The following is a 23699-nucleotide window of genomic DNA, read 5'->3' as shown; positions in this document are numbered from 1 at the left end:
AGTGCATCTTCCTTCCCTCTCTGTCTTAGGGACCTAGGTATATGGCTTGAATCATAAATTCTAAAATAGAAAAGCCAAAGCCTTCTTGTATAGCCTTACTTTTCCTTGGTGCCATCTACTTCCAGACCTATTTATAAAGAAAGTTTAGTTCCTTTAATAGTAACACACACACACACACACACATATACTCCTGCATATTCTCAAGTTCAGTAATGCCATTAAAAATGTAGTACTCACAAATACAGATTTAAATGGCAAAATGCATAGCCTTCTCCCATTTCTCCAGGTCTCTGCTTATACCTCTCTCCTCTTTTCCAATCTCTCTCATGTCTCAAAACCAAAACAATTTTTTTCCTACTTTTATACCAAATTATTTCTTACTTTTAGACATCTCTGTAATATTTCATTGGAATGTTCTAACTCAAAACTAAGTCCTCTTTCCAGTTCATGGCACCCAATAATATCTCCAATCTCTAGAAAAGGATTGTTCAACAGAATTTTCTGTAATAATAAAAGTATTCTATATTCCTATTGTCCGTAGACTAGCCACTAACAATTTGTGGCTATTGAACATTTGAAATGTGGCTAGTGTAACTGAGGACTGACTTTTTAACTTTCTAAAATTTAATCTAATTTAAATTTAAATAGTTACATGTGGCTAGTGGTTACCATTTGGGAAGGACAGCACTACTTCATACAAAGAAATTTCTACTAGACCTTCAACTACTTGCTTAATAATCAGAGCTTATTTGCAACCATGTCACCAAGCATATCTTCATAGACCTCATTTTCTTCATATTAAATATTTCAATCTTTTAACAAAAACCTCAAAGAACTGAATTATCAAACCAAACTCACATGAATCAGAGATTTTACCCAGTATCATGCTTTCCTAATAATTCTGAGTTTAAGGTAATCCATGGCACAGGCAAAGCAAAGAGAAGTCCAGATCCCCTAGTTTAGCTGTCCTGGTGTCTTATCACCAGATCAGAATACTTTCTGGCCCTGATTAACTTAGGAAATCTCTAATAACATATGCAACAACACTACTTACACAGAAGACATATCTTTTATCATGCAATATCTCTATTTTATACCAATATAGTTTTCATAAAATTCCCTAGAAAGTCTTGGCTACACATCTATAGATTTCATTCCTAACAATTGACAGTTTGCCATAAGCAATAATTGACAGACTAGGTGCATCTGCTCAAAGCTTTCCATAGATAAGGACTTTCCCATTACTAAATACAGTTAGTATGTTTCTCAATAGATGTGTAATTTGAATGTGTATAAGAAGACTCAACTCGGCCACTTTTGTTCTTTTTTGGGGACATTTTCCAGGCAAATAAGAAAATAGATTATACTGCTGCTTAACCATTCTTTTTCCTACTCAAGAAAGTGTGTGTTGTTAGAATGGCGATCATTAAAAAATCAGGAAACAACAGGTGCTGGAGAGGATGTGGAGAAATAGGAACACTTTTACACTGTTGGTGGGACTGTAAACTAGTTCAACCATTGTGGAAGGCAGTGTGGTGATTCCTCAAGGATCTAGAACTAGAAATACCATTTGACCCACCCCTCCCATTACTGGGTATATACCCAAAGGATTCTAAATCATGCTGCTATAAAGACACATGCACATGTATGTTTATTGTGGCACTATTCACAATAGCAAACACTTGGAACCAACCCAGATGTCTATCAGTGACAGACTGGATTAAGAAAATGTGGCACATATACACCATGGAATGCTATGCAACTATAAAAAAGGATGAGTTCATGTCCTTTGTAGGGGCATGGATGAAGCTGGAAACCATCATTCTGAGCAAACTATCGCAAGGACAGAAAACCAAACACCACATGTTCTCACTCATAGGTGGGAATTGAACAATGACAACACTTGGACACAGGAAGGTGAACATTACACACTGGGGCCTGTTGTGGGGTGGGGAAATGGGGTAGGGATAGCATTAGGAGATACACCTAATGTAAATGAGGAGTTAATGGGTGCAGCACACCAGCAGGGAACATGTATACATATGTAACAAACCTGCATGTTGTGCACGTGTACCCTAGAACTTATAATTTAAAAAAAAAAAAAAAAGAATGTGGAGGAAATAATAAGCAAAAAAAAAAAAAAAAAGAAAGTGTGTCTTCATTTATGCTAAGTTATACATCTAATAGTTAGGCAACTGTGGTAAGAATGTATTCCTGGTTAAGTGTCATCCAAAATGCAACTCCATGTTTGTGCTAAGTTCATCAATTCCAGAGAAGCACTAAAAATAAAATACTAATATTGAATGCAGGTTACCTGCATTATGCACATCTAGATTTTTGATGTTGCAGAACAAGGCCTCCGGTGGCCTTGCAACCCAGCTTTTCCTCTTTCTCTCACTTTAGAATAACTATAGAATGTGCTGCTGGGAACATAATATCTTGGACTAAGGAGGAATTGACTAGAATAGCTTGGACTCTGTTCTCACCCTCCTAGAACAGGATGGATGCTTGCAATGCTTTAGCTTAGCTAGTCAAGTTACCCCTGGGTATAAAACCCAGGGTAGAGTGCCTTTCAGGGTACCTCCGCTGTGCTGTGACATATAGCCCATGCATATGAGGCTCCATCCACCCTGGACAGTGTTCCTCAGCCTTAGGAGACCGGCTCACCATGGATTTTAGGCTTCTATTGTCCCTTGCTGCCCATCTCTGAGTAATAAAATTGCTTCACTTGTGTGAGTGTTTTACTGGAATCATGTGGATTGATACCAGTGGATGTTATTAACAACGTGTTTAGAGCCCTCCCCTAAGATTGATGCCAGTGCACAGTGAACCTGCTTCACAGGTGTTCAGTATGGTAGCCAGTAGCCACATGTATCTATTAAGGCACCTGAAATGTGGCTAATCCAAATTGAGATGTGCTGTAAGTATAAAATGCACACCAATACAACAAAAGAAGTATAAAATATTTTGTTAACAATTTCTATATTGATTACTAAGAAAACAATACTTTGGATATATTGTGTTAGATAAAATATGCTATTAAAAATAATTTTACCTATTTATTTATTTATTTTCAGTTTTTTTGTTTTTGTTTTTTTTTGTTTGAGACCGAGTTTCACTCTTGTCACCCAGGCTGGAGTGCAATGGCGTGATCTCCACTCACTGCAACCTCCGCCTCCTGGGTTCAAGCGATTCTCCAACCTCACCCTCTCCAGTAGCTGGGATTATAGGCACACCACCACCATGCTTGGCTCCTTTTTTTTTTTTTTTTTTTTTTTTTTTTTTGTATTTTTAGTAGAGATGGAGTTTCACCATGTTGGCCAGGAGCTCTCGAACTCCTGACCTCTGCCTCAGCCTCCCAAAGTTCTGGGATTACAGGTGTGAGCCACCGTGCCCGACCTATTTTTACTTTTTAAATGTGACATGTAGAAGTTGAGGTGCCTGTGGAAGTTCAAGCCAACAGGAGATATCTAGTAGGTATGCTGCTATTTAAACCTGAAGCCTGCATGAGAATGCTGTTGGCATTTTAAATTTGGATGAACGTAGCCTTTAGGGAGCAGAGTTGAAACCATGTTGGATAAAAACACACAAGGAAGACTGAGAGTGATGAGAGCAACAGGAAACCTGCATTTTAGAGATATTTGGAAGTTGAGAAGCCTTCTACATTCACTGAAGGGGACTTACCAGAGATGAAAAATTGGGAGAGTAGAGTGTCTCGGGGCCAGGAAAACAGAACAATGATTTTTACACTGTGCTCCCCGAAGTCCCCCTGGGGATTACTACATTTTGTAACAGCGGAGAGGAATGAATAGTTGAATAGATGTGGCTCCACATCTGTCACCAAAATCAGAGTAAGGGCACTTTGATTGATCAGTTTTCACTTGTCCATAGAATTTTGTTTAAATAAGCAGTTTATGATAAAATTACATTTAAATTTTGAGTAGAAACTATGATGTAGAGTGAGTGAATGATGAATGTCACCTGGTCACTTGACTGGAGCATACTGTAAATGTAGCCAAAAAGATGCAGCTACTAGGCTGGGCAAGATGGCTCATGCCTGTAATCTCAGCACTTTGGGAGGCTGAGGTGAGCAGATTGCTTGAGGTCAGGAGTTTGGGACCAGCCTGGCCAACATGGTAAAACCCCGTCTCTACCAAAAATATAAATATTAGCTGGGTGTGATGGCATGCACCTGTAATCCCAGCTATTCAGGAGGCTGAGGCAGGAGAATCGCTTGAACCAAGGAGGCGGAGGTTGCAGTGAACTGAGACTGAGCCCCTGCACTCCAGCCTGGGTGACAGAGTGAGACTCTGTCTCCAAAAAAAAAAAAAGATTCAGCTACTAATTATGTTCATCAATTCACATAATTTTTGTTCTCTGTGTTCCCATAGCCTCTATACAGTGCTATATGGTGGTGCTTTTCATATCTATCTTCATTTTTATTTACCTTCCCTGTATCCCCCTCTAGACTGTGAATACACAAAAAAATCTCTCTGGTGACTTTCATCTTTGTATTGCAAGTGTAAAAAGATGAAGAAAACTTTATTCACTAGACCTGATCTTAAGGAGAAAACTGCCTGATTTCAGGAAGAGAGACAAGTCTCAAAAGCATGCTCAAGCAAAGTAAGACGCTTACTGAACTACTTAGCAGTAGAAAGATAGTTTCTTTTGTTTCTCAGAAGAAAGAAGAAAAAGAAGAATGAATAAAGAATTAAGGGAGAAAATGGGTAGCGAAAGAGAAGGCAGAGCTTATGATGGACTCTGTGATTCATATATTGTCAATAATGTTTCTACACATACGAATTTTTTTCTTTGAATAACTGATAAAGCTTCTAAATTTTATATTGGTACTAATGTAAAGCAAAACACAGACAATGTGTGTAGGGCAAATATTTGGACGAAGTCCCATGAAAATAGATTATCTGGGAATTCAAAGAGATCATGAAGCGGCTTTGAACTTTCATAGGCCAAAGGTATTTGGAATAGGACTTTTTAGACTAGTGCTGGCTAGTAAAAATCTAATGTGAACCATGAAATGCAAGCCAGATATGTAATTTTAAATGTTGTAGTTGTCACATATAGTTGTCTACATGACTCAACATTATAGTCTTCACACCTGAATGAGTTTCTTTCTATATGCTTTGTCTCAGTAGATGAACACTGTCATTTTTTTTCTTGTTTGTTTACTTTTTAATTTTATTTTTATTTTATTTTACTTTAAGTTCTGGGATACATGAGCTGAACATGCAGGTTTGTTACATAGGTATACATGTGCCATGGTGGTTTGCTGCACCTGTCAACCTGTCGTCTAGGTTTTACGCCCTGCATGCATTAGGTATTTGTCCTAATGCTCTCCCTTCCCTGGTCCCCTAACCCCTGACAGGCCCCAGTGTGTGATGTTCCCCTCCCTGTGTCTATGAAACACCTCTTTTCTTAAAATTAAGTAAATTAAATATCTGGGAATACTTTACTGTCTCCCTCATTCATTCCACACCATCTTCATAAATTAATAAATTCTCCCAAATACTTTTTGCATGTACTCCCTATGATAGACACAATAATGGCCCACCAAAGATGTCCACATCCTAGTCCCTCAAGCCTGTGAAAGTGTCCTCTTAGGTGACAAGAAAACACTTTGCAGATGTGATTAAATTGAAGTTCTTGGGATAAGGAGATTATTCTGGATTATCTCAATGAGCCAAACCCAATATAATCACAAGGATCTTTGTAAAAGGAAAGTAGAAGGATCACAGTCAGAGAAGGAGATGTGACAACAGAGAAAGAAGCCAGAGGGACTCAGGAAAGAGGCCTTAAGGAATGCAGGAAAACTGGAAAAGGCAAAGAAATAATTCCCTTTCCCAGAGTAATAAGAAGAAACACAGCTCTGCTGATACCTTGATTTTAGCCCCATAGATCCATTTCAGACTTCTGACTTCCAGAACTGTAAGATATAAGTTTATGCTATTTTAAGCCACTAAGTGTGTGGTAACTTATTTTAGTAGCTATCGGCAACCAATACGTCCCCTCATTACAGTCTCTATGTCCACAGACTGGGTTTGGTGCTTATCATGTTGTAACCACCCAATGGATTCACCTTGCCCACTACCTATGGAGAACCGATTTATCAAGACAGTGCGATTGCAATAGAGAAAGAGTACTTCACTCAGAGCTGGCTGTACAGGAGACTGGAGTTTTATTATCATTACTCAAATTAGTTTCTCTGAGCATTAGGGGATCAGAGTTTTTAAGAATAATTTGGTAGGTAAAGGAAGGCCAGTGAGTTGAGGGTGCTGATTGGTTGGGTAGGAGATGAAATCATAGGGAGTTGAAGCTGTCCTCTTGCACTGAGTCAGTTCCTGAGCGGGGGCCACATATCAGATGAGCCAGTTTATCAATCTGGGTGGTGCCACCTTATCCATCAAGTGCAGAGTGCAAAATATCTCAAACGCTGATTTTAGGAGCAGTTTAGGGAGGGTCAGAGTCTTGTAGCCTCTAGCTGAATGACTTCTAAACTGTAATTTCTAATCTTGTGGTTAATTTGTTAGTCCTACAAAGGCAGTCTAGTCTGCAGGCAAGAAGGAGGTTTGGGGAAAGGCCTGTTATTTTCTTTGTTTTAAAGTATAAACTAAGTTCCTCCCAAAGTTAGTTCAACCTACACCCAGGAATGAACAAGGACAATTTGTATGTGAGAAGCAAGATGGAGTCGGTTAGGTCCGCTCTCTTTCACTGTTGCAGTTATAATTTTGCCATGCTGGTTTCAATGTCTTGCCTAGAACAATGGCCACACACCTCTTTATTGTCGCCCTTCTTATGTGTTAATCCTCTATGATCTACTCTGTTCAAATACTCAGGGTTTTTGTAGAGATTTTCCTTGCTTGTCACCCAAAGAAATCATATACAGCTTCCTCACCAAGTCCTATATGGCGCCATCTGACCTGGTCTTCGCCTGCATCTGCAGACTATGTCTCTCTCCTCTGCCTCAAACACTGCTTAAGATCCCTGTGTACTTTGTACGATATTTTCATTCTAACTTTTCACGTGTTGTGCCCAGCACGTACAACAGCTGGAATGCTTTTCACAATCCTAACCCTCCCATACCCCTTTGCCTGGTTAGTTTTTAATGCCTTGTGTATAAATCATACCTCTAGAATCTCATCTCTATGCTCCCTAGATAGGATGAGGTATTACTATACGATGCCCCATTCATGCCACTATCAGGCCCTTAAAGCACTGTCTTACATCTGTTTACGGGTCTCTCTTTCATCAGACTGTTAATTACTTGAGAAAAACTGCTTCATGTTTGAATGCACAATACTCAATCTGGGACACAGTAGTTTTTTGTTAGTTGAACGAGTTAAATTATTGAATTAAAGTATATAATATGGTACATCTATTAAAAAGTTTGGTTTCTAGGAAAAATAAGGAAATTCTTTACCAGTAAATTCTAATAATGTTAAGAAACAGTGAGAAAAACATATCATCAGTAAAAGAAAAGTTAATGCATGTTATAAAACATCACAACTTATTTAGTTATTGATAATCTGGAAAATCCATTTATAACAGGAAATGTTATATAGAGCAAATCAGGGTTTCAACGGTACATTTCCAGTTTAAAAATACAAATTATCATTGGGTTTGTATAATGCAGATAAGAATCAGGTTGTTAAATGAGGGAAAACAATTTTATAGGATAAACCAATGATTTAAAATCTATATTCATGTTGAGATTCAATGAACATCTCTGGAAGGATCTTTCATTGCCACATTCATTTTATTATGTAGCTAAAAAGCTAATAGGCTCATCTCAAGGCTTCTTGTTGTAGCTTTATTTACTAAAGAGTTAAAGGTGGCTGGGCGTGGTGGCTCACGCCTGTAATCCCAGCACTCTGGGAAGCCGAGGCGGGCAGATCACGAGGTCAAGAGAACAAGATCAGCCTGACCAACATGATGAAACCCTGTCTCTCCTAAAAATACAAAAATTAGCTGGGCGTGGTGGCACATGCCTGTATTCCCATCTACCCAGGAGGCTGGGGCAGGAAAATCGTTTGAACCTGGGAGGCGGAGGTTGCAGTGAGCCGAGATCACACCACTCCACTCCAGTCTGGGCAACAGAGTGAGACTCTGTCTCAAAAAAAAAAAAAAAAGAGTTAAAGGTAAATTGTGGAGAGTATCTTATTTGAAAATTACACTGCCTGGACACTGCAGATTATTAGGTTATAGATTCTGCTAGAAAAGCAAGAAGTGAGAGAATCTGTCCTATACTTGTTTATTCTCAAACCTAAAAAATAGTAGTAAATTCTCTGGACAGTGAGGCAGGGAATTGCAGTACTCTATGGACGAGACAGACTTTTCTTCCTAACGTGGAATACTAACCATCGTTCTTCTTTTTCTTCATTTTTTCCTCTCTCTCATTTAAACCTCAGATGTATAAATAACTGAAGAAGTTGTGCTATTTTAAAACATGCCGTGACGATTTTTCACTGGTACATGCATTTCTATCACAGTCTTTTAGTATCATTGTAATTTGCTGTTTAATAACTCCCCTTTCTAAAAACTGACTTTAATGGAATACATTATTGCATTTAACTTGTTCAAAATTATTATTTTTTAATACTATTAAGCATTTCCTCAGTTCATGATCCTTCCTCTTGCTGAACCTGTGCAGCCCCTTGCCTGGTTTTGTTGCTGCTTTATTGTTTGTCATCGTTATTTTCCTTCCCGTGGCCACAGCTCCATTCCCCCTACCTTCTAAATGTCCCTCTAAGAACTGCTTTAGCTAGAACCTAAAAATGTTGACTTGCTGTTTTTTCATTATCATCCTCTTCTAAGTATTTTGAAACTCTTTTTTCCTACCCTAAAGTTTTACGTTTTTTGTTTTTTTTTTTTGATGGTGTCTTGCTCTGTTACCCAGGCTGAAGTGCAGTGGTGCGATCTCGGCTCACTGCAACCTCTGCCCCCTGGGTTCAAGCGGTTCTCTTGGCCCAGTCTCCCTAGTAGCTGGGATTATAGGCATATGCTACCTAGCCGGGCATGTAACACCCGGCAATTTTTTTTTTTTTTTTTTTTGGAGACAGAGTCTTGCTCTGTTGCACAAGCTGGAGTGCAGTGGCGTGATCTCGGCTCACTGTAACCGCCACCTCCCAGGTTCAAGCAATTCTCTGCCCTCAGCCTCCCGAGCAGCTGGGATTACAGGCACCAGCCACCATGCCTGGCTAATTCTTTCATATTTTTAGTAGAGATGGGGTGTCAACATCTTGGCCACACTGGTCTTGAACTCCTGACCTCGTTATCCACCTGCCTCGGCCTCCCAATTACAAAAATTTTTGTATTTTTAATCGAGATGAGGTTTGGCCATGTTGGCCAAGCTGGTCTCAAACTCCTGACCTCAGGTGATCTGCCAGCTTCTGTCTGTCAAAGTGCTGGGATTATAAGCGTGAGCCACCGCACCCAGCCAACAATGTATTTTTAAGATGGCAGATATGTAGGATTTTAAACTATCCTTTTGTTGTTGATTTATAATTTTACTATAGTATTGCCACAGTCTCTCAGATACTGAATTCTTGGAATTTAATTAGTTTTCACTGAGTCCCAAGAGAAATTCAGTTTTTGTGAATGGCCCGTGGTTATTCAAAAACTATATTTGCTTATTAGGTATTAAATATATATACTAATATATTAGGTAAATATATATAAATATGTATATTAGTAAGCTTAATTTTAATTATGTCTATACATGTTAAAAACATTCTGTACTTACATGTTTTGTCAGTTTGATCTAAACCATTTTTGAGGGAGTGTTAAAATCTCTAACTGAAATTGTAAATGCATCCCCATCTGCCTACTGTTCTGCCCACTGCTCATGCCACTCCTGACAAAACAGAAACTTCTGAAACCAAGGGGAAAGGGGAATTGTTAATTAGAAGTAAATAGTAGCTAGTAATCATTTTTACTAGCTATGACCTCATGGCAGGATTGTTGAAATGAGGCCTATTATTTGTCTTGAATTGCTTTACTATTTGCTGGATTTTCCCTTGGTGAGAAAACCTCCCAAATTGTAATTCACCCCTAACATTCATCTACAGCTAGGCAAGGCAAATGCCAGTATGCCCTGTGGTCAATGGATAGCCTGAAGAACCAAGTAATATTCATCATCAATTCTCCCATGATGGCAGTTTCTTCTGCTTTTGTCCAATAAGCAAAAAAATTTCAATATTTATGAATAGATGAACAATAAAACAATTGGTGGACAAAAAACAGGAATAATTTTAAGAGGCTTTTATGTAAAGGCGTCTAAAATGTGCCAGACACTCACTGTGTGCCTTTGGACAAACTACTTAACTGCATCTTGCTTCATAGCAGTGTAGACCTCATAAAGTGGCATGAGGATTGAACAAATTAGCATACTGTTCATGCTTAGAATGTACTAAAGTCATATAATGTGCATTTGATAGTCATTGGATATTATTGGCTGCATTTCACTTTTCATATTCTTTCCACTTTCTTGATTTATTCATGCTTTGTGTAACTGTGTATGTGGTGTGTGTGTATGTAGAGGAAACCTTTTATAGGCATTATGTTCTCTGGGAATTTTACTTCTTCAAAATCATTCACCTATCTACTTGTGCAAGGAACTTAGAACCATTTTTAGACTCTATTTGGGGTTAGAACTTAGTATCTGTTATTGTGACTAAAGATTTGAATCTTTGAGTTGTTCTCTTGATTGGGGAAGCTGTATAGCCTAAGGCATTGCAGAGAGAAAGTCAGTACGAGGAAGAATAGAGGTATAATACAGTCACCCAGGGACATAGAGATAAGAAATGGAGAGAGAATAATGCCTGGTTTCATATTGCTTTCCATTTCCAGATTTTCAGCCCTTCTGAGGCCAGATGGCATTCCTGACAAAGGGTTTTTCAATACATTACTATATTCTTATCATAACTCCTCTTTTGCTTCAATTACTTGAATTGGTTTCTATTATTTGCATCTAAAAGAGTATCAAATAGTACAATCTAATAGACCATAACAAGCTTAGTAAGGCTGAAAATTGTGTCCTTGACTGCTTCTGGGATCCGAAGATAATACAGAGATCATTGTTTGACATCTTTTCACTCACCACATATCTGAAACACAAAGCTCAGGATGTCTGCCATCCATCCAACTTGAACAAATTTGAGAAATAAAAGATGACATCAATGAAGGTATTCTGAAACTACAATAAATTGTTTCATCATCTAAAATAGACATTCATCTTAGATCCAAAGATTCTTAGTAGATGCCCACTGCTCTTTTCCCTTTTAGTTCTTCTCCTCATTTCATTTCCTACCCAACTCATGCAAGCTTATTCCATGGGGCTATACGCTTCTCACTGATGGAAAACCATCAATTCACATCATCGTCAACTGGCAATTTCATTTAATCAAAAAGTATATGTTGAGACTAATGTTTTCCAGACAGCCTATTGAGTTAGGTTGTGGCTACAAAGTGCAATAGACATGGTTTCTAAACCCAAAGTATCTCTCTCAGAGTATGCCTAGGTGTGATAAGGTGGGGAAGAGGAGACGGTTCTTTCGCAAATAACATGCCTGTTATTTATTTTCATTAAGAGCTACGTTAAGGAAATACTCTTGGCCTCTTTTTAGAACAGTAGTGTCTTAATCTTATAGATGAGTTTGGTAGAAAAAAACAACAACTAATGATATGTATTTTCTTCTTGGGAAGCAGCCTGACCACAGAGGACATCGATTCTGCTGGGCATTAATTCACACTATAAGTTTTACAGGGTCAAGGATCCGTGGGAAAAAGCTTGAATGGTACAAGGCTGCCTATAGTTAGACGGGCAAATTTTTTTAACCCTAGAGTTCAATATTAGAAAGTCCACTTGTCCATAACTATGAGTCATATTCTCCTGTGTTAGCTATATCTGCGTGATGGTGGTATTTTGTTCTTCTATCTGCCCTATAATTTCGATGTATGTCTTAATTGATTAACAGACCCAGTGGAAAACCTGAGCTTTTGCCCTGTAATCTAATAATCAAGGCAAATATCCAGGTGGAACTTTTTTTTTTTTTTTTTTTTTTTTTTTAAGATGGAGTCTGTCTCTGTTGCCCAGGCTGGAGTGCAATGGCAAGATCTCGGCTCACTGCAACCTTTGCCTTCTAGGTTCAAGCAATTCTCCTGCCTCAGCCTCCTGAGTAGCTGGGATTACAGGCGCCAGCCACCACACCCAGCTAATTTTTTGTATTTTTAGTAGAGACGCAGTTTCACCATATTGTTCAGCCTGGTCTTGAATTCCTAACCTCAAGTGATCCACCTGTCTTGGCCTCCCAAAGTGCTGGGATTACAGGCATGGACCACAGCGCCCAGTCCCCGATGGAATTTTCACCACCCCAAATTCAGCACTTCACAAATGAAAATGTGTGCCACTCTCCAATCATTCCATAAAGGAAAATCAGAAGTTTATCACCAAGCATGCCTGTTTCAGTCACACACTTCTCTAATCATCAACTCATTCAGCTGAAACCTCAGAGTCCCAATGACTCATCCTCTTCTTATTCTAGTAAGTTAGGCATAAAGTCCTGTTGGTTTTTTCTTCACAAATGTTTCATTTATCTGCTTTCATCACTAATCCCAAGCTAGACTTCTTCATGCCTGCTCATTGCAAAAGCTCATCAGCTATATTTTGCTGATTCTAGATTTTTTCCTTATAATCTCTCTGGCAGAGCTGACAACATAACCTTGCTTAGTTGCCACTTTGACCACATTATTCCTGCCGAAAATACCTTCAGTGACTTCCGTCTTCAGATCAAATTATTTTTCTTGTTTTAAAGGCTCTGTCATAAGTGAATATAATACAACCAACTTCTTCGTATTTGTTATTCTCTGGTCTACTTGGACTTAACTCTTTTATAAACCAAACGGGTGGTCCACTTTTACTATATGTCTTTACTGAAATTGTAAACCACACATATATCATCATCCAAAATTAACTTCTACCACCCTGCCAATCACTTCCAAATATTTAAGGCCTAAAGCAAAGCCCAGCATCTCTTATCCATTAACTTATTTACAATTATAACCTAAAGTTTCCAGTTAATCATACACTATATTAAATTGTTTGTGTATTCCTGTAGTTTTATAGATTCATCTTTATCCAAGCTGTATTACTGTGAGTTCCTAGGGCTGAAGAATCATGGTACATTTCCTACATCATAAAATTCATTGTTAATCATATAGTAGATAAAAAATAATATTTAATAATTGATTGCCTTATAAATAAAACTAAGTAATTGCCTTCACCTAAGAGATGGCTTGATTCAACACTTTGAAATTTGAGTCATTTGATAATCAAAATCTGCTCTGACCTCTGATTTTCTCTTTTGCTTTAGGCAAGCCATTTTACTTACTTTGGACTCATTTTCTTAATCCAAAAATGGAAGTAGGGCTTGTCATCTGTCTTATTCATAGTCACAGGTGAGGAGTATCCTAGTCAATACAAGGCACATAGCTAATACAATGTTTAATAAAAATGATAAATAACATCTATTACAAAATTGAACCATTGTTCAATTTCTTCTGCCCTTTCAGTTCTTTGATTCAATATTCTTTCACTGAAATCTGAAAGCTTTAATTTGAAAAAGCGTTTTACTAATAATTGTAGACTTTCTACATTAGCTTTTCCTTATCATTAGGCACAACTGGATGATATCAAATTATTCTTTTAAGGAAATCAATATATCACTAAAAATGCATAGAAAAACATCTGGCAATAACATTTCAGGTAAGAGAAATTTGGGTATGAGATAACTATATCATAGCATTCCCTGTTTTCCATGGAAACTTTCTTTAAATAATTTAAAATAATATTTTCTCTAGTTTTTAATCCCTTAAGCAAAATTATTCTTCTTTTGCTACAGGAGCCACTTTTATTGTGAATTATGAAGAGCAGAAAAAAAATGAAAAAAAATCATTCTCTGGGTCTCTAAAGAATCAGAAAAAGCTTTAAATAATTTTATTATATTGAAGATTTTCATAGTAAACCATTAAAATCAAATAAATGCCTTGAGAGACAATAACTTTGTTAACAGCACATCATATTAATTAGATTTTGTTTAGTGTTTTCATGTGTGCAAAATATAAATTTTAGGCCGGGCATGGTGACTTGTGCCTGCAATCCCAGCACTGTGGGAGGCCGAGGCAGGTGGATCACTTGGGATCAGAAGTTCCAGACCAGCTTGACCAACATGGTGAAATCCCGTCTCTACTAAAAATACAAAAATTAGCCAGGCATGGTGGTGCACACGTGTAATCCCAGCTACTTAGAAAGCTGAAGCATGAGAATCCCTTGAACCTAGGAGGTAGAGGTTGCAGTGATCTGAGATTGTGACACTGAACTCCAGCCTGGCCAATAGAGTGAGACTGTGTCTCAATAAATAAATAAAGAAATACATTTTAGAAGTTAAAATTAGATTAAAAAATCAAAATACTAGAAGAGTATTTATTTTTTAAAAATCAAAAATATTAGAGGTAATAATCAGTGAGTGTTTAACAATGTAGATCAGATATAATCTAACTTGGAAGAGAGGAGGGAAACACACTAAGGAGAAATGATGGTAAAATTCCTAGAAATAAGATTTCCCACATTTCTTAATTATATAATTCCTTCAATTATTTTCTCTTTCCAAATATGTGTCTTAAGCCCGTTGCAGTTTACAAAGGTAAAATATAAGAGTTTTTAAAAATAAATAAAACTTAAATCTTTTTTTTTTTACTATTTAAAAAAATTCTATGTACATGTGAGAAGGAAATATTTGAAATTTTGATAAAGTTCAGTTTATATTAAATGTATATTTCATTTGCCTATGCTATCTCCATTATATTGGTAAATACTGAAATCTAGACTATTGCCTAATAAGTACTCTATGCTTCTCCTCCTAGAGTGAACTCTGTACTTTGCCCCTATACTCTAGCTGTGCTGGTCTTTCATTTATTTCCTTAAACAAGCCTGGATTATTCTGGCTTAGGGCTATTGTCACATCATTCACTTTGCCTGTAACACTCCTCACCCTGCCTCCTATTATCTGGTTAATGCACTCATCCTTCAATAGCAACTCATACTACATCTTCAGGAAAGTCTTTGCCAACTTCCCAGGCCAATCATATCCACCTGGCTGTACCATCTTACAGCACCTGAGACTAATCCTAATTTGTGACTACACATTTGACTGATTAAGAAAAAGCACCTCTCCCCGCAACTAGATGGTAGGTTCATGAGGCAGAGGCACTACTTAAACTGTTAGTCATTGCACTTACAATATTCGTTTGGCATACGGGAAGTGCTGAGTGAATTTTTGCTGAATTAATGAACGAAGAACTAAACTTTGACTGTAGATCATTGAGTAACAAATTATGAAAGGAACATGGCAATGTGAGAATTAAAAAGAGAACATTCAGAACATGAAATAAATTTTTATGGTGTCCTTAGATTTTAGGAAACAAAATATATGACCATAATGACATGTTCTATAGTTACAATGTTAATTACGTAAAGTAAAATTAGTTTATCTTATTTTCAATAAAAATGAAAACTAGTGGAAAATAACTTTCCCATACTTCTCTTAGGGTTATCTTCATTTACACTTACTGAGTTATTTTATCATAGCTGGAGAGTTATTTCAATGTTTGTAGTGTTTAGCCTGCATTAACACCTCCAAAATCCTGTTTTATGCCTTTCAGAGATGAATAAATGTTAGAAGCTAAAATTCGTAAGGAATTGAATCCTAATTATATTTTTATTTCTGAATTCTTTCAAACATCACATGTTTTTTAGATCATAGTTTTAGCCACTGCCCACTGATGACCAGGTGTTCTTAAGCCTAAGAACATTGAAAAAAAAAAAAAAAAAAAAAAAAAAAAAAAAAAAAAACAGGCCTGACTTTCAAAGTCAGATCTCTAGGGAGTCTGCAAATGTAATTGTTAGGGCATGTGGAGACAAAAGCAACAGTACACTTACCCACCCAAAGCCTGCTTGTCCCGGCATGCATAATCATCTCAAATCCTTATAAATTAGACATTGCCTAAAAGTTTAAGAAAAAATGTTTAGATGTATTCCAATTACAAAAGTCTATCTGAACCTGAACCGGCATGTTTAAAAGCCTAATGACAATTTAAAAACAAATTACTAGACATTATATATTTTCATTCAATACATGCCATATTTATTGATTTTTAAATAAATATATCTACATATCTCATGGCTTGCATTTATTTTCAAAACTGTAAAAATTTAATAGGTGCCAGAATTGTTGGTTTCTTTTTTCATTGTTCTCCCAAAACATTTTACCCAGGGAAAGTGCTATTTAATCTCCCATGTCTATTTCCAAGTAAAATTTGGTCATCAAAAATTTAGGGTTTTTTCTGTTCTACATATCAGACCATTTTTTTTTCAAGATATATGAAAAAGATACTGTATCAAGAATGTAGGGACCTAAATGATTCATAATAGGCTATTTGTCTGAGTATTTCCCTCATCAGGACCTGCCTACCTGGAGTGGTAGAGAAAAAGAGAGACTGACTCAAATTTCCCAGTCAGCTTGCTTTTGTTCTGCTGGTAGGTTTTATAGAAAATCTATTTCCATAGAATCCAATGGATTGCTTAAATTTAGGAGTAACAAAACCTGTTTCTATGCGAATCATAAAAAAGTTTATCCTGCAACCTAATGAATGTCATTTATTCATGCATGCACTTACTGAATTTATACATTTAATAAACATTGAGCACCTACTACGTTTCAGTTGGCAAAAGACAAAAATCAGCAAATTCAGGCAGAAAAGTGAGTCCAGCAAATCAATTACAGCAGTATACAATGAGTTCTACAAAACAGATGGCCTCCAGATGATGAATGAGTTCAGGTGTCAGGTCTTAAAGCAACTTGGGGAAGGCTTCTGGAATAGATTACTTTTGAACTTAATTTTAAATGTTGGGTAGAAGTTGTCTGTGTGTGGAATAAGGAAATGGGAGTTGGGGAGGAAAATATAATTCCTATAAGAGTCTTCACTGTGTAAAGAGAAATAATGGCATCATATTTTGTTGCTGTTGAGCTACTGTGAACACATTTAGTATGGCTGCCGAGAATGTGGAAAGCTGGAAAAAGAAAGGGGGACAGGTGATGGAAAGCCCTATGTGTTATATGGAGGAGTTTGAATTTTATCCATCCACAAAAAATAAATATATAAATGTGAAACCATTGCAAATTTTGACCTCATTTGAGTTTCAGGAAGAACATTCTGGGGAAACATGTGAGAGTGTAAAGAGACAAAAGACAAAATTCTTGTTAAAGGCATGAAATGAAAAGATTTTGAACTTGTACAGGTGGAAATAGAACAGGAGCTAGATATTTCAGACCAGAGGACAGACGGATGTAGACCATGAGAAAGAAGAGTGTTTCCAGGAGACTGGGTCTGCCAACACTTTCAGTTTTTAGTACAGGAAACTGGTGTGAAGTAGGATGCTCCAACAAATTCATGGAATCAGTGATAGATAAATTCGATCACTAAAACTAAGGCCTTCAATTTAAATGAATATACACTACTTAAAAAGAAAGCAAAACATGATATTTATTATGTAAACTAACAAATGTTTATTTAAATTTCCATTTAAAATATTTTCAAGTAAAAATATGTACAAAAATGGTTATAAAAAGGTTGAAGCAACTAGAAGCATGACAGGTATAATACATATAAATACAACCAAAATTCAATTCAATGCAAAGTTGAATGACATCATATTGCACCAAAATGTATTCCATACAAAAGTACATGCATCAAGAGTTTCCATAAGAGGAAAACACACTTATTTCATAGTATCTTACCACTTACACAAATAGCCCATAAACACCATCTGGCATTGTGATTGCGGTACCAGAACTCTCCCCAGAGGGGAATCATTTAGCTATAGAAGAATCCATTTTATTCACATATCACATGCTTGCGCAGGCATCAGTGCCAAGGAACCGTAAGAAACAACGCAATCCACAGATGAAAGTCTCTCTGCACTGTTTATATCTTCATAGATAAATATCTTAGTTCTACTAATATGATTGGAATGTAGATGCAGAAATAAAGTGCAGTTTCGCTCTTTAAGAATTTATCAATCAATGTAGGACATTGTATTAAATTTGTATAAAATACACACAATCCCCTTTACTAAGTTTCATGATCGCAATGCCAGAGTGAAGAAACTCTGCCTGAGTTGAGGACCAGTCAGGATATTGAGCATCACTCTTTCTCAGCTGGATCTCTCTGTTCTGTTTTCAATCATTAGACCAAACCCACGATGCCCCTGAAATTCTGGGAATGGTACAAGGTCATGGCTAATGCATTCCAGATCCAAGTTAGGGATTTAGCTTGTCTATAAATTACAGTTTAAGCACAGATCAAAGAGATGGCTGCCAGCATAACCCTCAAGGGTAACCTGAGTTCCAAGACTTTCCCACTGGGCTAAATGGACTCCACTGTTGCTAATTATAAATGCTTGTCACAGAATATGAAAGATACTGAAATACATTCATAGATAGTACCTAATAATATGTTAATATAAACATAACAACACACGTATTATTATTCTACCCCTTGGCAACTGAAAATGAAGTCACCATTCCTAGGTCAAACTTTTAGACAAAGCTTTCTAAAACCATCTTCATAAAGTAAATCCAGATATGCTTACAATAAAAAGACATAAAAGATTCATCCTGAGATGAATTCTCAGTCAATAACTAAAAACCATTTCTACCAGTGCATCACTACCATGTAATCCATTCTACGCAAGCTCTACAAATATTGAGTCAAATCCTGTCAGAAAATTAAGACCCAATAGGTTTGCCCAAGTATTCAGTACAAGAGGCCATTTGTCTTGCCTTTTTCTGACATGTGCATACTATAAAATCACAGGTAGCCAACATTTAGTATCAGTAAAAAACAACTACGTTTGTTCACCTGTTTGGCATAGGGAGAAAACAATATATCTCATAGCATTAAATGATACAGTCTTAACACATATGATGCTTATATTTGCAAAGTTCCCAAATGTTGAGAAGTTCTAGTGAAAACTCATTACTATTGTGCAAAGATGAAAATTTGGAGCCAATGTCTGTATTCAAAATAACCAGAATATATTTTAAAGCAAAATATATCCTGATACTACTATAGATTCTAGGAACTGTCCTAAAAGAGTAAAGTGTTATTTCCTTTCTGAACATGAATAACATCAAAGGAAGAACCCAGTTCTCAAGACTTAAGTAGGAAATTTATAGAAATTTGCTTTATACCAGTAGTAATAACATTCATGAGGAAAAACTATTAGGTAACAATTTTCTCCAAGAAGAGGATCAGATTACTTAAAATTGTTGGAGAATTCTGGTGGTTTGTGCAATAATCATAGTGATTTACATTGCTTTTCTTCTTTTCAGAGCAATAAGAAAGTTCTTTGGGGTAGTACTTGAAATAATTCACATGCACAGTCATTTAACATAGATCGTTTCAAGTGTAAGCATACATTCATGGGAACAATCTGTTTCCTTCTTCAAAGTATGTTTCTACTTTGGAATGAAGGAGAAATTCTAGGGAAAAAATTAATTCAGAAATCCTTTGAAATAAGACAGTTCAAACCTAGGACCAGGGAACCGCATTGCATTGCCTCCCAGTGTGATATGACTGTGCTTCTAACTATGCATCTAATAAAGTTCATTAGAAGGAACATTTGATGTCTAAACTTTATAATACACACTTCAGTCAGACCACTCACAACCCAACAAATTATACAGCTTTAACATGCAAAGGCCTACTAGGTTTTCCCACAAGATGCTGTATGAAATACCCTGTCACACAAGGTACTCAAAATACAGTCACCATTGCAAAAGAGATACCTGTGCATTACTCTTTTTTTCCCCTCTGGCTTTCAGCATGGCTTTTTAAGGCTTCAACAAGAGGTAATAAGGACTTAGCAAGCAGTTCTCCTAACCAATACACTAATTCACTTGAAAGTCATACTTTTAAAAAAAATCAGTAGTGTATATGTTGAGGAAAAAAAAGTATGTTCACTTTGGAACAAGTGTGGCCCTCTGTATGGCTCTCAGATGCCTAATGCTCTACAGTTTTGTGACAGAATTGTTAGCTGTAAAGCTGTAAAGGTGGTTATTGGTACTATAAATGTACGCTTGATTCAAGTAGGCTGAAACACACACATGTAACAGATAGCTATTAGGAGACTGTAACGATCCTCTGTGTGTTTTAAGGCCAATAGTAACAGAGAGGAGGGAGAAAAATAACTACCAAGAAAATAAAACTAATTGGTAGATTCACCCTAAGAAAATCTAGGTAATTATATAAATTCATTGTTACGAGGTTGTAGAAAGGACAATTATCTCATAACATATGGAAAATTGGTGAATTTCCTGTGAGACCATGATTTATGCTTTTGTGAATGTATACCTGATCTAAAATTAGACAAAACATTTATTTTTAGACACCAACTAATTTGAAAATACAAGGAAAGAAATAATTACATCCCAAAATTGACTATTAAAAATCATTTTTAAGTAGAGTACTAATAAACTAAGGACTACCTAGAGATCATACTTTTAGCTATTATTTAAAATTTTTTTTTTTTTTTTTTTTTTTTTTTTTTTTTTGAGAAGAAGTCTCACTCTTGTCCCCCAGGCAGGAGTGCAATGATGCAATCTCAACTCACTGCAACCTCCGCCCCCTGGGCTCAAGTGATTCTCCTACCTCAGCCTCCCGAGTAGCTGGGATTACAGGCGCCTGCCACCATGCCTGGCTAATTTTTGTATTATTTTTAGTAGAGATAGGGTTTCACCATGTTGGCCAGGCTGATCTCGAACTCCTGACCTCAGGTGATTAACCCACCTTGGCCTCCCAAAGTGCTGGGATTACAGGCATGAGACACTGTGCCGGGCTTATTTAAAAATGTTTTTAAAGTACAGTACTAATAAACTAAGGACTACCTAAAGATCACACTTTTAGGTATTATCTATTTTAACATAGATTAAAAATACTGTTTATGGGAAAATTAAGCTTAAATACATGTATAGGTAATCATTATTTTGCCTATATACAAGTAATGTAAACAGAAACTATCAAGGTGACCCATTATCTACTCTAATTTATATACACTATGAACTTCTTCCCAGTTATACAATGCCATATTTTAATTCCTGACTTTGAATGGTTAGGAAAGCAAAATATAACTCTGTAAACTTGATCAGCACTAATGTACAACATGTTATGGAGGGTAAAGTGAAGCAAGAATATATTCAAGTAAAATTAAATGTCTTTCATGGGCATTCAAATCTCACATCTCTCTGTATTTCTTTCCAAATTAAGAAAAAGAGCTATAATTAAAATCCCATTTATTATTTTTCTATAGTTCAGAATCAACATATAAAATATGATGAAAGTGAGACTATCTCCCTATATATCACATCATATATATTATGAGAAAGTCACTTGTTATATATGGACATTCAATTAACTCGTAACTTACATTTTAAAAAATATATTCTCCATACTTATTTCTAATAGAAAAAAAATAATAGGAATTATTTTACTTTACTCACACGGACAATGCAGATTTTGTGGGGGTAGAAGTATACACAACTTTGCTGGTCTTCTTCAACAAAATTAATACAGAATTCCTAATGCAAAGTTAGGTTCAGGACCTCGAACGGAACATGTCTAAGTGAGAGGCACTGAAGCTTAGGTTTCATTAACTTCTTGGGAGATCCACCTATGCACAGCAAACAACTAATTTTTAATATTTCTCTGACTATATTGCATAACATTAAAATATTGTTACCTTCAGTCACATACTATCTTTCATTTCCTGATTCTCTGGCCTTCAGTTTTTTATCTTTTCATAACTTATACCTCAATTACAAAAGGTCAACTTTAACAAAGGTCAGAGTTGCTCCCTTTCTTAGCAGTATATTCAGCTGCAGATCGAGATAAAATAATGATTTTCCTGTAGACTGATCACAGTTGATGAGGAATTCTGTTATGTAATTATACTCTTGTTAACCCTCTATCGATAAGTCAGATTGTAACTGGGGAAACAATTTTACCAGACACATAAGATGAACAGGAAATCTGCTTCAACGTGAATATCTTAGTGTTGGAGAAACCACCATGCATTGATAATGTGACCTATTAAACTGTCCAAATTTTGTGTCCACGGGGCTGAGGAGCTACAGTCTAAATGCATATGTGTATTTTGAACTGAAGTCAGCCATCTTCCCTAGGACAAATCTTTACTCTTCTAAAGAAGGACAAGAATAGGGTCTACTTTCAGCTAACCATCTATAATGGTTCAGTTTTCATTTGATCAAAGGAATATAATCTAATACTTTTTAAATGGGGTCAAAATAGTACTATGAGGAAAATATTTACTGCAAATATTTATAATTGTGTAAGGAGAATCATTCTTTTTAAAATCAAATTGTGTTTTAGCTTTAGAAGTCTTTACTGGATCTTTTAAAATCACAATTAAGTATTTGAGAATCCATCCCCACAAAAATTAAAAAATGCTATATTAGTTATTTTAAACAGTATTCATTACTTTTACTTTTTATGTTATAATAAACTTATATATATAAACATTTGAATATGCATGGTACAAAGTACAAGTACAGCACATGTAGTAGTATGTGCATGTGTGTGTGTGCATATTGTATAAAAATATGAGAAAAAATTTACTTATATAAAAACATACATATATATAAATAAGTGTGCAAGAGAGTTTTTGAATGAGAATCTGCTTTATATACTACCATTTTGAATGAAAATTATGAATATTAATTTCCTGATTAAAGGAACTCTGTGTCTTCTCATGATGAGTCCTAAAAATAAGCCAAAATACTACTTAATTTCCATCACTTTTTTTCTTAATTACTGGCTGACTTTTTTTCTGCTTGAAATGGCATTACAATGGCAGGGAAATTTCATAATGTAAAAATCACTTTTGAAAATGAGAAAGAATAATTCTAGTTACCTTTTAAATCAATACTTTTAAAGAGAAATTCAAATCAAAAATAAATAAATTAAATTCTGAGACCAATTTGCCGCTGTGAATATTAAGCACATTAACCCCAGGAATAGCCAAGAACTGCACAAACCTCTCTATGAGAATTTACCAGTCTTCTTTCATTTGGCAAGAAAAAGCTCAGGAAAAGTTTGCTTGTTTAAATTCTATGAGCCTAGTCTATGGGGGAAAAAAATAGGAATATAAAAGAAATTCTTACCTCCGGCAACACATGATAGGGAGAGATGTGGACAAATGAACAATATTTACTAGAAATAGGAATTATAGATCAAATTTTGAAAACTCTATGCTAAGGAAGGAAGGAGTTATTATAAATTCACTTAGAGACCCAAACGTTAGGTTCGGCTAAAGAAATGTCAGTCTTCGATATATATTAAATATTTTCAAGAGCAAAATTGAAATTACTGAATTGGAAATGCTCCAAATTATAGGTCATCATTTATACTTTGGACAATTTTCTATGAACTCTATGTTTGCCTTTAATAATTTTAATTGGTATAATTCTTTCAAAAATCCTTATTTTCAAATGGACAAAAATTAAAGGATGAAACATACTCTGGCCATGACTAACCATTCTACCTTACATGTT

General features: G+C 36.0%; 1 long non-coding RNA gene across 1 annotated transcript in view; it reads left to right on the top strand.

The window, feature by feature from the left end:
* Window positions 1-23699, top strand: part of LOC108586095 — a 67476-nt gene that overhangs the window by 38059 nt on the left and 5718 nt on the right. The gene's annotated exons all lie outside the window — the stretch shown is intronic.

Source organism: Papio anubis, chromosome 3 (genome assembly GCF_008728515.1).
Source record: "Papio anubis isolate 15944 chromosome 3, Panubis1.0, whole genome shotgun sequence".
Taxonomy (NCBI): Eukaryota; Metazoa; Chordata; class Mammalia; order Primates; family Cercopithecidae; genus Papio; species Papio anubis.
This window is presented reverse-complemented; position numbering and strand designations above follow the sequence as displayed.